Below are 16,412 nucleotides of genomic sequence, written 5' to 3'. Positions count from 1 at the left end.
GGCTTTGGCTCAAAAAACTGCAGCAAATCTGCAACAAAAAAAGCTGCGTTTCTCCATTGTGGGGCCTCAGCTTAAGGCTAAGACCCCTTGGGACATCCCTCAGCCAAAAAGCGCTGCAGGAAAAACACGGTGGCAATGCATGGCGGTTCTTCCCACAGAGCTTCAAACAGAAAGTCCGTGGAGTTTTCCTCCACAGACTTTCTGTTACAGTTATACCTATGGGAAAACCGATGGCGTTTCTGTAGATATAATTGACATGCTGTGATTTCCAAAACCGCCCCAGTTTTGGAAATCGCAGTGTGTCCGCACCGCGGTTTTTACCACAGTGTGGGCATGGGATTCGCTTAAATCCCATCCACTTGGCACTTACTGTAAAACGCCACGATTTTTCCTGGGCAAATTGAGGCGTTTCCAACCCGCAGGGCCCCGGCCTATAAGAGTTTTCACCAATTTATAGAAAATCCTGGGAGAAGATTTAATAATGTTGACAACCCTTTCGATCACATGCTCCTATCCTCTCAAATAGAATTCAGTTATAGATATTTAAACGCAACCAAAATGATTCTTCTTTAGTTTAGTGGTAGGGGAGGGAGAGTGGACAGAGGACAAGAATCTGAAGAATCTGAGATCACTCTTAACTGTACGACCAGCAAAGAAAAGGAGACAAGTCAGGACCGTTATTCAACTTTATTTTAGGAGTGATTGTAATGTAGTGTAGGGAGGCACAAGAATCCATCAGCTTTTATTCCATGTACTAGAGAGTCCTAGCTATTCTGTGCTACTGTAAGGTGCACTAGGCCACACCCTGTTACATTATTATTCTCCCCTTGTTGTATAGTCCCAGAATATGCTATCTGATTAAGCATGGCACAAAAAAAATGCAGCATGCCTCGGATCTTATATAAGAAATGTAAGGACTCATATACCACTATATTTGGCTCTATGCAAGTTAGGGGAGTACTGTAGCTCAACTGATACTAGATTCTGGATAGGCGCAACACCTTGGTCTTTACCGACTATTTACTTAATCATTTCCACAGCACTTCAGTAACGTTATTATCATTTGCTGGCTCCAGTACGGCTCACAGTCTGAATTCCCTATCAGTTTGTCATGTATGAAGTGTGGGAAGAAACAGACACATGGAGAACATACACACTCCCTGCAGAAGATGACAGTGACCAGAAGCCAAGCATTGAACTACCCAGGGCTGGCGTCAGCACACGGCATAGTCGGGCAAGTGCCGGGGCCCACAGTGCCTCTGGGGGCCCCCCGGAACTTGCCTGTCCCGATTAACGCTCATCGGTGTCCGTCAGACGCCGATGAGCTAAATACATAGGTGATTAAAGCAGGAGCTGTCACAGCGTTGGAAGGTGAGTGTAAGAGTTTGTTTTGTGTTAAACATTAAGGTGGAACATAATGAAGGGGGCCCATGAAACTGGGGGCAAAAGAAGGGGGGGAGAACGGCATGACACTGGGGAAGATGAAGGGGGGAGAGAACGGCATGACACTGGGGAAGATGAAGGGGGGAGAGAACGGCATGACACTGGGGCAGATGAAGGGGGGGGAACGGCATGACACTGGAGAAGATGAAGGGGGCGGGAGAAGGCATGACACTGGGGCAGATGAAGGGGGGAGAACGGCATGAGACTAGGGTAGATGAAGGGGGGAGAACGGCATGAAACTAGGCACATAGATGGAGGGGGGGACATGAAACTGGGGGCAGAGGAAGGGTGTATATGAAACTGGGGGAGAGATGGAGGGGGGGCATATAATTGACGGGTGACTGTAGGAGGATTATCCTGTGTGGGAGTACATGAAAAATGAATGAGAATGGGCGTAGTCAACACAAAAGTGGGTGGAGCTAAATTCACTCGCTTTGTCTACCCGCAGCAGCGTGCAGTGTCCCGACTCCCGCCTCCTGCGGTAGGGGTCCCACTGAGGCTCTGTCGCCCAAGGGCCCATAAGAACCTGGAGCTGGCCCTGGAACTACCAACCAAGTTGGTTATCTATCACATACAGTGGATCATTTTTAATATTTTGCAATGAAAAACTGAAATACAATAAACCCGGCAAAATGAAAAAGATCTTCTAATATGCCAGACAAATGAGAGCAAGTAATCTCTAAACCTCTAGAGGCTGAGGCCTGGTGGAGTTTGTTACCTGTAGTCCACTTGAGAAAACATTGCAAAACCCCCCCAGAAGAGGTACACTTTAAAAATGACAGCGAGAATCAACATAATGGAAAAAACTAAGTATATACTGTATGTATGAAATGGTGACTTGAATGAGGCACGTCAGATATGCATGTGAATGCAATGAATTCAAGCTATTTCCTATTATTAGACTGCATTGTGATCGGTCACAAAGCACATAACATGAGGGAGTTATTCTCTCTGGACACTTGTTACAGAGCAGAGATTCCCAGGGATGGTTAGACGCAGAAATAGAAACACACAAGACAAATGTCTGTCTGCATTGATGGCTGAAGGAAAGTTACTTGAAACAAATGTGTAGCCTAGACTGGAAACTAATCTTAGTGAAGAAAAGATGTATGAGAGGTAGGCTAAATTCACAGTGGGTGCAGCCCTAAATACTGAATTTAAGAATACTCTTTATTAACTGTTTTTAGCTGATGTTTACAGCCCATACTGCAACAAACAATTACTAATGAGGAAAATAAATGGATGACTGACATCATGCAGCACAGAGTGAAAAAAAAAAAAACCCTCTGTTGCCCATTCTAAGGCTGGGTTCACATGGGGTTTTCTGGACCAGATTTTGAGGTGGAGGCCGCCTCAGAATCCAGTCCAAAAAACGGCTAGCCACGACTGGATGTTGATGCAGTGCACTGGCATCCAAATGAATGGGCCTAGTCACGAGGGAGTGTTCACATTGTGGACTCTGCGGCAGATTCCACCGCAGAATCTGTGGCAAGAAAGGGCAGGTCGCTTCTTTTTTCCACAAGCAGCATAAAACCACCTGCGGAAAAAAGAAGTGAACAGGTCCCATTGAAATCAATGGGAGGCGTTTTTTGAGCCGGATTCTGACACGGATTCGGCCCAAAATCCAGCCCAAAAAACTGTGTGAGAACCCAAGGACTACATTCACATTTGGGTCAAAGTTTCTGCATGTAACCACAATTTTATTGTACCTATCCTGTCCGCAATGGACAGCCACCACTAGTGTAATCTGGCCGAGCTGCATTGACGTCAAAATAACAGGCATTAACATGAAAGTACGGCTTACTTTTTTTTTTCTCCCTGCTTGTGGGCAATATAATAAAATCTCATAAAAACCCCTTAAGACTAATGCCCCATGTAGTGGGCCGCAGCCAAAAACCGGTGCAGGAAAAAACGCAGTGGAAACGCATTAAACTTTTCCGCACAGCAGTTTTCCTGTTGACTTTCTGCTTATACCTATAGGTAAACTTCCAGCGATTCCACAGTTATAATTGACATGCAGCAATTTCAAAAAACACACGGGGCCACACGGTGGCTCAGTGGTTAGCACTGCAGCCTTGCAGTGCTGGAATCCTGGTGTTCAAATCCCGCCAAGGGCAAAAAATCATCTGCAAGGCGTTTGTATGTTCTACCTGTGTTTGCATGGATTTCCATCCCATATTCCAAAGACATACTGATAGGGGAAAAAACAATGTACATTGTGAGCTCTATATGGCTCACAATCTACATTTAAAGAAAAAAAAAAACGCAACAGGTTTCCAAATGGTAGCATTTCCGCTCTCTGTACTTTTCTGCAACGTGTGGATGGGATTTGCTAGGGACTGTAAAACATAGCATTTTTTGCTGCGGCTTTTACACCATATGGGGCATCAGCTTGTAATGGCAAAAGAAAGGTAACATTATTTTGCAGTGCTGTGTGCAAAGTCCCTATATGTGATCGGTTACATAATGCATTCAGTTGTATTTTTCTATGCTGTTTAAACCAAGGTCAAGAACTGGGTTGCGTAAGGGTCCATTCACACAGAGATTTTTGGCACTGATTTTGACCCTGAATCTGCGTCAGAATCCACATGGAAAAAAAGCCTCCCATTGACTTCAATGGGTTCCCTTTTCTGCTAGCAAAATGCTGAATTGTGCTTGTTAACTAGTTATGTAACCTGATACTATGCTAATATTGACAGCTTTTCAAGTAGCATGTAACTAATGTTAGGCCACATGTATGTATGTGAGCATGTAGCGACATCAGAGATAGTGGAAATGGGAAGATACGCCCTTGAGTGAAGAAAATGTCTCATACAGTTTGCTGCTGAACAGCTAGAATAGTCCAAGTTAATATCAATGTACAGTGATGGATTTTCTGTGTCCTTAAAGCTATAGTGCATTGTGCCACAGGGAGATATGGATGGATTATGGGTCAGCATGGCGTCACCCTTACAAGTGTCAACATCAAGTCAACCTATTGCCTTTTATAAGACTGTTCTGAAGCTATGATGCTAAATGCCTCATCTGACAACACTGTAACTACCATGCTCATTTGCTCCTTTTGGAGTACAATTCAGTTTACATCTGTGTTTGCTTCAGCCTTTGTGCCAACCATCATTACAAGAGGAAAAACTACAATTCACAAATGTCCCCAATATACTTCAAAACAATCATTGATTTGACCCTATGGGGGTATTATTCAGGCTCAAACCTCATAGATGGAAATAATTCATTATTGTTACTCCCATAAGATATGTTATTTAATCATATCCACATGGGCCTTCATTTTCCATTTATCTGTGAGACAGCAGTACATTTTACACCTTATGCGAGTTATTCTGTTAGTACTAGAGGCAAACACACCACCAGGCACATTACATGGTACATTCTGTCCAATGCAAGTATCTGGCTGTATGTGCTGAAAAGTAGTGTCCAGACTTCTCAGTGTTGGTTTACATTGCACATTCTTTTGACTACTCTTTTGATGTGCAAACTTGGCAATAACAATACTGTGATGAAGTTAGCTATATCGTACTGTAAAATGATGTTTTCTAACAATTGTGTGCAGTGTCACTAAGGAGTTTGGTAACTGGTATAGTAAGAGTCATGCGCAATCCAGGAAGTCCTGTGTAATTAGAATAGTAAGTGTAATGCCCAGGCTAAAAAGAAAGATCAGTCACAGGCGCTAACTCTAGTTTTCGTATACTTATTATCGAGCCAGGGTTACTGACCAACGCAGACATTGCATCACCAAATCATCTTAGAGTTGGCTGATCAAGGCCCTACATTTCCAACAAGGGGATAGAGATGAGCGAGTACTATTCGAAACGGCTGTTTCGAATAGCACGCACCCATAAGAATGAATGGAAGTGGCGGCTTGCCGACTTTGCCGGCGGCCGGCCGCTTAACCCCCTGCGTGCCGGCTGCGTCCATTCATTCCTGTGGGTCAGGAACCCATATATATAATGATGTTCATGATTTAATTTGTCAGATTCCTTGGAGCTTATCTGAACTCTTTCCCAGACTTAAACAACCTGGTGTGTAGGTTATTCTCCTTTTATTTTACACTGTTTGCATGTATGTCTTTGTTATCCCACATGTTTATTGTAACATACTATACCTTTTTATGTTTATTAAATCTAAAATTTAATAAGATTGTCCTCTTATGCCAGAATTCTCCCATTTCTGAAGAGTGAATATCTCTAGCCATTTTATCCAGTTGTGTGCTATTGGTACATGGCGTGGGCATACTGGAGTCTTTTCGTACCGTACCCTACCGCTTTACTGGATCCCACACAGTATAATGCTCTCTTAGTGGCTCCAAATAGTGTAATGTTCCCTTTACTGGCTCCCACGTAGTATAATATTCCCTTTACTGAGTCCCACATAGTATCACAGTATAATGTTCCCTTTACTGGCTCCCACATAGTATAATGCTCCCTTTACTGGTTCCCACATAGTATAATGCTCCCTTTACTGGCTCCCACATAGTATAGTACTCCCTTTACTGATTCCCACATAGTATCATAGTATAATGCTCCCTTTACTGGCTCCCACATAGTATAATGCTCCCTTTACTGGTTCCCACATAGTATCATAGTATAGTGCTCCCTTTACTGGCTCCCACATAGTATAATGCTCCCTTTACTGGCTCCCACATAGTATAACGCTCCCTTTACTGGCTCCCACATGGTATAATGCTCCCTTTACTGGTTCTCACATAGTATCATAGTATAGTGCTCCCCTTACTGGCTCCCACATAGTATAATGCTCCCTTTACTGGTTCCCACATAGTATCATAGTATAGTGCTCCCTTTACTGGCTCCCACATAGTATAATGCTCCCTTTACTGGTTCCCACATAGTATCATAGTATAGTGCTCCCCTTACTGGCTCCCACATAGTATAATGCTCCCTTTACTGGTTCCCACATAGTATCATAGTATAATGCTCCCTTTACTGGCTCCCACATAGTATAATGCTCCCTTTACTGGTTCCCACATAGTATCATAGTATAGTGCTCCCTTTACTGGCTCCCACATAGTATAATGCTCCCTTTACTGGCTCCCACATAGTATAATGCTCCCTTTACTGGCTCCCACATGGTATAATGCTCCCTTTACTGGTTCTCACATAGTATCATAGTATAGTGCTCCCCTTACTGGCTCCCACATAGTATAATGCTCCCTTTACTGGTTCCCACATAGTATCATAGTATAGTGCTCCCTTTACTGGCTCCCACATAGTATAATGCTCCCTTTACTGGTTCCCACATAGTATCATAGTATAGTGCTCCCCTTACTGGCTCCCACATAGTATAATGCTCCCTTTACTGGTTCCCACATAGTATCATAGTATAATGCTCCCTTTACTGGCTCCCACATAGTATAATGCTCCCTTTACTGGTTCCCACATAGTATCATAGTATAGTGCTCCCTTTACTGGCTCCCACATAGTATAATGCTCCCTTTACTGGCTCCCACATAGTATAATGCTCCCTTTACTGGCTCCCACATAGTATAATGCTCCCTTTACTGGTTCTCACATAGTATCATAGTATAGTGCTCCCCTTACTGGCTCCCACATAGTATAATGCTCCCTTTACTGGTTCCCACATAGTATCATAGTATAGTACTCCCTTTACTGGCTCCCACATAGTATAATGCTCCCTTTACTGGCTAGTGGTGGCAGTTTTGTGTGGATACATAAGTGTAAAAAGCCGCTTCACTCCTGTGTAGTCTGGTGTGATGGGTTAGTTGGAAGGGAGCGTGGAATCGGATCAGTATGTGAGGTGAGAAATACCATTTAATTTACATGCTAATCAGTTATAAAACATCATATTACACAACTATCTTAACAACCTATCAGATCTTTTTAACTTATTGACACAAATCTATGCAAATAAAATCTGAAATGAATAAGACTGGCCATCTACATTAGAGAGATTTTGGACAAATGCTCAGGCAGCTGGCAGCCATTTCTCCTAATCTCTTCATATTCATGCACATGCTGCTTAGCCAAGCATGTATATGTTCTGAAAGGGGAAGAGAAGACACATCGCTGGCAGCAGAGTATCTACCCAAGAACAAAAGTATGGGGCATGTGAAAATTCATCATGCAAAATTATTTTATCCCAACATCAGCAGCCAATCAAGTGTCCAGAGCCCCCATACACATTCGGTGGTTGGCCTGTCCAGTGCGAGTTTGCCATGTATTCAGTACTTTTAAAGCATTTGACACCTTAAGACTTCCTTCATAAATACATTAGTTATTATATTAAAAATATTTCCATAAATGTGATTAGTTTTGCAACATTCATAATCAGCCATAGTTTTCATGACCAAACCATATGGCTAAAAAGAAGCCTAGACAAATGCCATTACTGTACAAACATACAATAACAAAGATATTTTTCTACATAAGAGAAGTGTGATTTTACCAATTTATGGTATTTAATAATTTATGAAACTACTCTGAAAAACACATCATCTTCATCTATTTGGTCATGTTTGCTAGATCTCACATCCCTTGGCACCTGTACTAGAATTTTTCCTCTTCACTTATCTTGCAGCAGAACGATAAGGATTCTTCTGCGGTAATGTCTGGAATTTGGTAGCAGTAAGAAATTACAGTATCTGCTCTCAGAACTGGATAATGCCTTGCATTACACTCACTGCACACATTACATTAATGTGCCATGCAGAGTTCTGTGGAATAAGAGGAAGTGTATCCCAGTGGATCGATTTCTTCTAGAAATCCACTGAAAATGTGTTACCACAATGATATGGAATAAGACAAGCCCTCTGACGCTGCTTGCCTGTCTACTAGAATTCAAAAGTTAAAATTTTTAATAACATTACGAAATAATAATTGTAACATCTAAAAATGTTATGCAATTATTTCTAAAAATAAAGTATGATATACAAGATGTTGCTTCGCCTCGGGCAAAGCCGACTGTGCCGACTTGCATGCCTGCCAGCCACAAGAAAATGGCCACTTACACAGTATGCACTGTTTGAACCCAGCGCCGGAAGAAGACGCAAAGAGAGGCCATTCCAGACGAAGATGGAGGCGGCGCTAGAGAGTTCTCTTGCAACATTGGGGACGCTGGGGCCCGCCCCCAGTGCTGCAAGAGAACTCATTTGCATACAGACAAAAACCGGGATTTCTACCGAACGGCAGCCCGGAGAAGACATCTAAAGGTAGGAGAAGAATAGCCTTTCTTAAGGCTATTGCGACGTGGTAGGCAGAAAAAATACAATTCTAATGATAGAATCCCTTTAATTCATGTTGGTCTAGCACCCTGCAGTTGCCAGATCTGCACAGTATACTGAGTACTGCTGCTCAGATATTATTCAAGTGAATGTGAGATGGCATAAAATAGTGCAGCATGGCCTCTACACAGTGTACAGAGCCATCGGCTTTTGGCTCTTTATTCTATGCAAATCAAACAGCTGCAGTGGTTGAGTTGTAGATGTTCCAGATGAGACATCTCAATCAATATGATATTCATGAGTTAGCCTAAGTATAGGCCATCCATATCAAGTCTTGGACAACCCATTTAATGTTGGCAGTCATTATTCTGCACAAGTGCTTATGGGGCATATAAACTACTTTAGGATTCCTTCGCAATACATGAAAGAAGAACTAGGAGGGTATTTTATAACTACCATAACAATAGCTCACAATGTTCAGAGATAAAAACTAGGTTACTATACTATAGTGGCTTTTACTATATGTTCTGAATACCATACATTAGAAAATTGTCAATTTCACCATTAAAGCTAAGGCCTGCGTGGCCTCCCACAGCAAAAAAAGCACTGCTGCAAAAACCATCGCAGTTCTTCCCCCAGTGCTTTTGATAAAAAGTTTGCACTGAGGACTTTAATAATTATACCTATAGGGAAACCACCAGCGTATATGTAGGTAGTGCGTATTTTAACACAAAGTGGGGATGAGACTTGCTAGAATCCCATCCACATTGCTGTGACTGTAAAACACAATGTTTTATTTTCCACAGCATTAACACCATGGGGGGGGGGGGGGGCAGGTCTCAAAGTGTTTTTTTTTTTTTTTGTAATATTGTGCCAGGGGGTTTGTAATGAATATTTTTGTAAGAAATTTTCTAAATCTATCAAACTTACTTTTAATAGAAAACAGGCTGAAAAATTCCCATTAACAATGCTCTAACTAGTGATTATTATTTTCAACATATTTATTAATACTGTCATACCACATCAGGTTACACCATGGATGTAACATGCATCACACTGCCCAGCACAGCAGACATTTACTGAGAAATATGATAATATCCGTAACCACGCTGTACACAGTGAGGGCATTGCTCACATTCAGTCCGAATCAGTAACACAAAGTGTCCTATCCCTTTTTAGGTTAAGGCCCCACAGGACGTCCCGCAGCAAAAAAGCACTGTGGGAAAAACCACAGCGGCAACACATCACGGTTCTTCCCGCAGTACTTTAGACAGAAAGTTTGCAGAGTTTTCCGCCGCGGACTTTCTGATACAATTATACCTATGGGGAAACCACCAGCATTTCCATAGGTATAATTGATATGCTGCAATTTCCAAAACCGTACTGATTTTGGCAATTGTGGTGTGTCCATACCACAGTTTTTCGTGCAAAGTGGGCATGGGATTAGAATCCCATACACTTTGCCCTTTCTGTAAAAAGCTGCAATTTTTTTCCGCAACGGGCAAATTTTGCCATTTCCATCCCTTGGGGCCCTGGCCTCAAACAGACAAAAATGTTGGCCTCACAAAAAAGGGGTTGGGGCCGGTAAATATGAATTGGCCCCTATGCAATTTTTACATGAATAAGTATATGTATATATTTATGTCTGAATATATTCATCTATTTTTTACCTCTTAAAAAGACATTGACACGCATTCACACTGTTCCAGAAATAGTACACTGAATAACTATGTACTTACCTACCATAGGGTTTATTCAACACGGACAATAGATGATTCTACATTGTAATATTTCATGGATTCATTCACATATCCTTTTTTTTTTTCATGAACCGTGAGTCCATGAAAACAAATAGAGAAATGACATATTTGTGTCTATTCATCTGTGAAAAGCACATACAGCACACAGATGCCATCTGTCTGTTTTTCACAGATTCAAAGCAATGAAATATATAGACATTTATGTTAAAAACAAAACACGTTTTTTTTTTTTTTGTTTGTTTTTTTACTTACATGGAACACAGATCAAGCCTGGATAAAACATGTCCATCCAATCAGATCATGTCTATTAAAAACGTGTGACACTAGATTCACACTTTCGTTCGGGTCTCCGTTCTCAGCTTTCCGTCTTCTGTCAGCAGAAGACGGAAAACTGTCAGAGTGGGTCCGGCTGTGAGCTGTAGTGAGCGTTTTATGCTCTTTGCCGCGAACCGGACATAGAGTACTGACTGCGTGTCTGACTCTGTGTCTGATTTTAAAAAAACGGTTTCGTGGCAGAGAGCATAAAACGCTTACCGCCGCTCACGGCCAGACATCTTTCAAACCCTTTCAAATGAATGGGCTTGAAACATGCCGGCAGGTTTCCGTCTCCTGCCTCTGTTTTGTGCAGGAAACGGAAACCTGCATAACGGAGACCCGGGCGCAGATGTGAACGAGCCCTAAGCAAACCATTAGAAGGTTCCATCGGTTCAGTGCCAACCACCAGAGGTGGCCTTTAGTGTACCAAAATTTGCTTGCCACGGGTACAGTATCCAAAAATCCTAGTCATATACTGGCAGTGGTTGTCATGAAATATACAGCTCAGAGCCTTGCACAACATATCTGGTCTAGACAATATTCTGTTATTGGGATGTGCCTGGTATTGAAGCTCGGTTCCACTGGAAAGTCTTTCATGTTTTACAGCAGCAACCAAGTAAATAGGATTTTACACACCTCATCCACACACTATGGGAAAAAATGTAAGTACAAAGTGACATGCATTGTTGATTTTATTTCCATATCATGTCAATTTATGGTGTGGATTTTCATCCAGATTCTACATGGGTGTGTGTATCAGTCTGGAATCCTGATTGTTTAGGTGACGGAGGATTGTCTAGGCTGGACACAGTTGTACCAGACTCTCAGTTTGACAAATATTAAAGGGGGTGCCCTATAAACAACACTGATGACCTATCCAGTAATCATTCTTTACAACAGGGATCCCAGAGTCCATTGTGTGAATACAGCACATGTGACCACTACTCCATTAACATTTAATAGCAAACTACACCACTCTACCAGTCTCACATAAGTGAATTGAGAGGTGGTCACTAGAGATGAGCGAACACTATTTGAAACTGCCGTTTCGAATAGCACGCACCCATAGGAATGAATGGACGCAGATTTTGCCGGCGGCCAGCCGCTTAACCCCCTGCGTGCCGGCCGCTTCCATTCATACCTATGGGAGCGTGCTATTCGAAACTGCAGTTTCGAATAGTGTACGCTCATCTCTAGTGGTCACCCATGATTATTACTGCACCATTCATTCACACAGAGGATTTAGGGAACCCAGATCTCATGATGAAGGAGGGTCCCAATTGTCAGACCCCCACTTAGCATACATTTATTACACATTCTGTGGAGAAGTGATAATTGTTGTTTATGGGAAAACTCCTTTAGGACTAAGGCCCCCCATAGCGTAGGTTTTTCCAGCAAAGTTTTTCAAAGTCCAGAGAGGCTTCAATTATACGTATAAGAAAACCACCAAGAGTTTTGAAAATTGCAGCATGTCTGCTTTGCGTATTTTTCTGCAAGGTGGGGATGAGATTTGTTAGAATCCCATCCATCTTGCAGTGACTGTAAAACGCTGCATTTTTTTCTGCCATGTGGGGCCCGGCCTAGGTTAGGATTATACAGTGACATATGTCAAAAAGTCAAAAAGTCTCTCAAGTTGAGTGACTTTTTTAGAGCTGTGATTTAACTGTGAAATTGCAGTTAAGTCACAGTTGCATTCCATCGTCTTCTGAAATCTGTGGTGAAAATGTACAACCTGCGACCAAAATCTACCAGGCTACAGTGGCATGATGCCACAAGTTTGCAACACAACACCATAGAGATAAAGTGAAATTTTGTCATGTATTTTATAGTCACATGACAAAAATTGCCATGTAGCTCTAGCCTTAAAGGGGTTGTCCCATCACAAGGGATGCTTATTAATGTGAATAATGCTTATTAATGCTTATCTATAATGCTTATTAATGTGAATGTAAGACTTTTCCTAAATACAATGCTTCAGCAAAACTGCTTTGTTTGGCCACTATCTCACTTTATTCATTTTTTTGTGGCCACAGCCCTGACCTAGCTGCTCCTGAGTCAAGTGATGTGTCAGCCTGCTCTGAGGGGGGAGGGAGGAGGGGCTAAGTGCACGGGAGCGAGCCTGGAGGGGGGGGGGTAGTTTATCCTTTGGGGGAAGGGGCCGCCAATACAGGGTTAGACGCCGGCACAGGTGAAGCCATCAACATCTCTATGCTTCTGCCCTGCATGAAGCCAGCAGCGGCAGAAGCGATGCTGTTATTCCGGGGGGCGGAGGAGCGGAATAACAGCATCGCTTCTGCCGCTGCTTGCTTCATGCAGGGCAGAAGCATAGCGATGTTGCTGGCTTCACCTGTGCCGGCGTCTAACTCCCCGGCATCCGCTGTAATAGGCGGATGCTGGGGACTGTTAGACGCCGGCACAGGCACATTGCTATGCTTCTGCCCTGCATGAAGACAACAGCGGCAGAAGCAATGCTGTTCCGCTCTGCTCCGGGGTTACATATGCAAAGCCAAGCGGCGAGATGCCGCCGGCCCTGCGTGCAAGCTCATACACCAGTCTAACCTTCACAATGCGAATACAGACCCACAGGGTGTCGGGTCTGTATTTGCATTGTGAAGGGTAGACTGGTGTATGAGCGCGCACGGCCGGCGGCATCTCGCCGCTTGGCTTTGCATATGTGACCCCGCCCACCAATGACGAAACAAAGCCGGAAGACAGAAGATTTTAGAGGAACGAAGACGGGTGAGTATGCGACGTGGGAGTACCCCTTTAAGGCTAATGCCCCACATAGCTTTCTTCATTGAAGATTTTGCTGCATTTTTACAGCCAAGAATGGCTACAAATGGAATGGAAATATATAGGAAGTAGGGTTCAGCCGATCTTGAGATTTCAGGATCGTTTTTAAAATCTGATTTCCGATTATTTTCCATTGCCGGCTGCATCCTTTCATTCCTATGGGACCTAACTAACATTGTTAGCTTTTCCCACAATGTTTGGCCAGTAGCAAAGCATTGTGGGAAATAACCTCTGACCTCGATCCCACCTAAAAAGATCAGGATCGGAATTCCGATCGCGACCGTGAAATTTACTCGATCATGTATAACTTCTGGCAGCTGAAACAATTGGCGTGGGCAGGGGTGTAACTTGCAGTCGCACCTGGGGCCCAGGAACCTTACCGGGCCTATAAGCATTGGCATCAGTATTGAGAGTGCAGTTTCCATCTGGCTCATAAACAAAGGATACCCACAGATTACGCTAACCACATTAAGGTTGATTAACACCTGTAACCATCACTATCAAGAATTCTCTGTAGGGATGAGATAGGGGGCCCTGGACAAAAGATTGCATCGGGGCCCACAAGACTATAGTTATGCTACTGGGCATGGGGTCTGGGTATTGGACCCGGCCAACCTGATACTGATTACATAGGCTGTGCATAGACCCTAACTATTCAACTTTATTGGGTCATGGACAATCCCTTTAAAGCTAAACAAGTTTTCAGCCTCTGAATATAAACAAAAATGTTCCAGTTCACTGGCAGCAACCAAAGATCCAAAACTTTAGATCCCACTGACACCTCACATAACCCATGAGTTTAGGCAAATCTATTATTTTTACAACTGTCTTTAAAACATACATATTCCCTCACCTCATTTTTGAATGCTACTTCTTTGGATTGCAAATTGTTGTATTCCTATACAATTATGTATATAACATTCTAAAATACAAATATTATCATAACTTGCCAATTATTAGTATCACATTATTAACAATATGCAAACCAATAAATTCTAAGTAACTCATATCTTCAATATATACATATAATAATGTCGGAAATATTAAACACAATGATTATCAGTAAATCTCCTTTGTCTTACCTGCCTGCTTAGTGATGCACCAGATAATTTGTATTAAAATGGCAGCTCCTGTTGACTTTTCTTAAAAAGTAGAGCGTCCTTCTGACATTGGCAGAACATCCACCATACACAAGAAGGTTGTACTCCACTCTGGGCTGTTGTGGAGTTACTGGTAGTATACAGATATCCCAGTCATAGAAAGATCCTCCCACCCACTGATGGATGAAAGTTTTTTTTGCCTTTTCCCTAGGGCTGTTGCTAGGTGTTGTTGGGGTTTGGCGGTATGGTTCTGAGATAATGTTTCCCCTGCTTTGGTCTCTTGAAGCTCTGTGAGAGCAGAGACTATGCGGAGCAGCTTCTGCTGTGCTATATATAACTGGTGTTCTCAGCCAGTCAGGCTTGTCAACAGCTGAGAAGTCTGGAGCATTCTTGCTGCTGTTGTAAAGCAGCGAGAAGTTATCAGTGGACTCCCTGAGATTACTGTCCAGTGAGCTCACTGCCAGACAACAAGCAGCTATTATTATAGCAAAGCCCAGTCACCTTATCGCTAGCATTAACATATACCCTAGCATAGGAGTTTGTAGTGTTCAGCTCTCAGGCTCTGTAAGAATCTGACAAGTTTATGCCAAGTGTCAACGTCTTAATCACCTTGAATATTACAGGCAATGACCTGAGCTAAGATGAGCTGATCTTTAGCAGAAAGACTTACAGAATTTGCCCCACTATGGAATTCTTAATGTGGTAACCACTAATGGTAGTCATTATAGTTGCCGCTTTGGTTATTGATATACTTATCAACGGTTATGGTCCATTCACACAATGAGTTTTTGGCACTGATTTTGACACTTAATCCACATCAGAATCTACATGGAAAAAAGCCTCCCATTGACTTCAATTGGTTCCTTTTTCTGCTGGACCCTTAGTGGCAGAATTGGAAGGTCTAAAGGTGCGGCATGCAAAGCAAAACACTCCTCTGTGGGGTCACTTCTCATGGTGTAGTAGTGACCCCACAACGTGGTGGAAAACATCACTTCAGAAGATTTCAGGAGGCTTCTGCAATGCCAGATATCTTTTCCAGTATTTCCTAGAGTCTGAGGTGTCCCCGTTTTTCCTCAAGCCTCCACTGTGTTCTTGGAGAGTTGGCAAGTATTGCTGTCACAATAGGCCTTGAATTATTACTCAGAAGTTAACACGTAAGATTGTAACTATTCTGGCAAAATCTGCCTGCCCAAAGCCAAATAGCAGTCATTCCATTCTGAGCACCACCATGTAACTATACCAACAATTTGGAGCTAAATGGACATTTTTTGGAAAAAAAAGTACTTTTTCAGTTTCACATCCCAATGATGATAAAATCTGTGAAACAGCCAGAGTTGAAAATATTTATTCACTTGATATGTCCACTATGTGCCGGTCATTCCTTTCATTCACGGCTGGTCGGCAGCATACAGTCGTGTAAAACCGACCTTAGGCCAAGGCCCCACATTGCATAAATAAATGCAGCAAACACTCCGAATAGAATACCGAACGAATCATATGGAGAGAAAAGTGCTACTTGAAGTACTTTTGTGTCCGCATGATACGTACGGACACTGCGTGGAAAACACACAGACCCAATTATAATCATTATAAGTGGACTCCCCAAATGGAGTACTAAACGCAGATGTGAACCAGGCTTCACTGCATTTTATACCATGCGATTTCACCTCCAGTATCTAATAATCTTCAGTTCTATTTGTAAAATATGTATATATATATATATATATATATATATATATATATATATATATATATACATATATATATGGAGAGAGAGAGAGAGAGAGA

At 42.5% G+C, this 16,412-nt stretch overlaps 1 protein-coding gene across 1 annotated transcript in view; it reads right to left on the bottom strand.

Moving 5' to 3' along the window:
- The window catches only part of FILIP1 (filamin A interacting protein 1), a 122,812-nt gene extending 107,867 nt beyond the window's left edge, over positions 1–14,945 (bottom strand). Inside the window, exon 1 of the mRNA XM_075268346.1 lies at positions 14,607–14,945. The gene's annotated coding sequence lies outside the window, so the exon portion shown is untranslated. The remainder of the gene's footprint in view (positions 1–14,606) is intronic.
- Positions 14,946–16,412: the final 1,467 nt, after the last annotated feature.

The sequence above is a fragment of the Leptodactylus fuscus genome, chromosome 3 (genome assembly GCF_031893055.1).
Source record: "Leptodactylus fuscus isolate aLepFus1 chromosome 3, aLepFus1.hap2, whole genome shotgun sequence".
Classification (NCBI taxonomy): Eukaryota; Metazoa; Chordata; class Amphibia; order Anura; family Leptodactylidae; genus Leptodactylus; species Leptodactylus fuscus.
The sequence above is the reverse complement of the archived record's forward strand: the minus strand, read 5'-3'. Positions and strand labels throughout refer to the sequence as shown.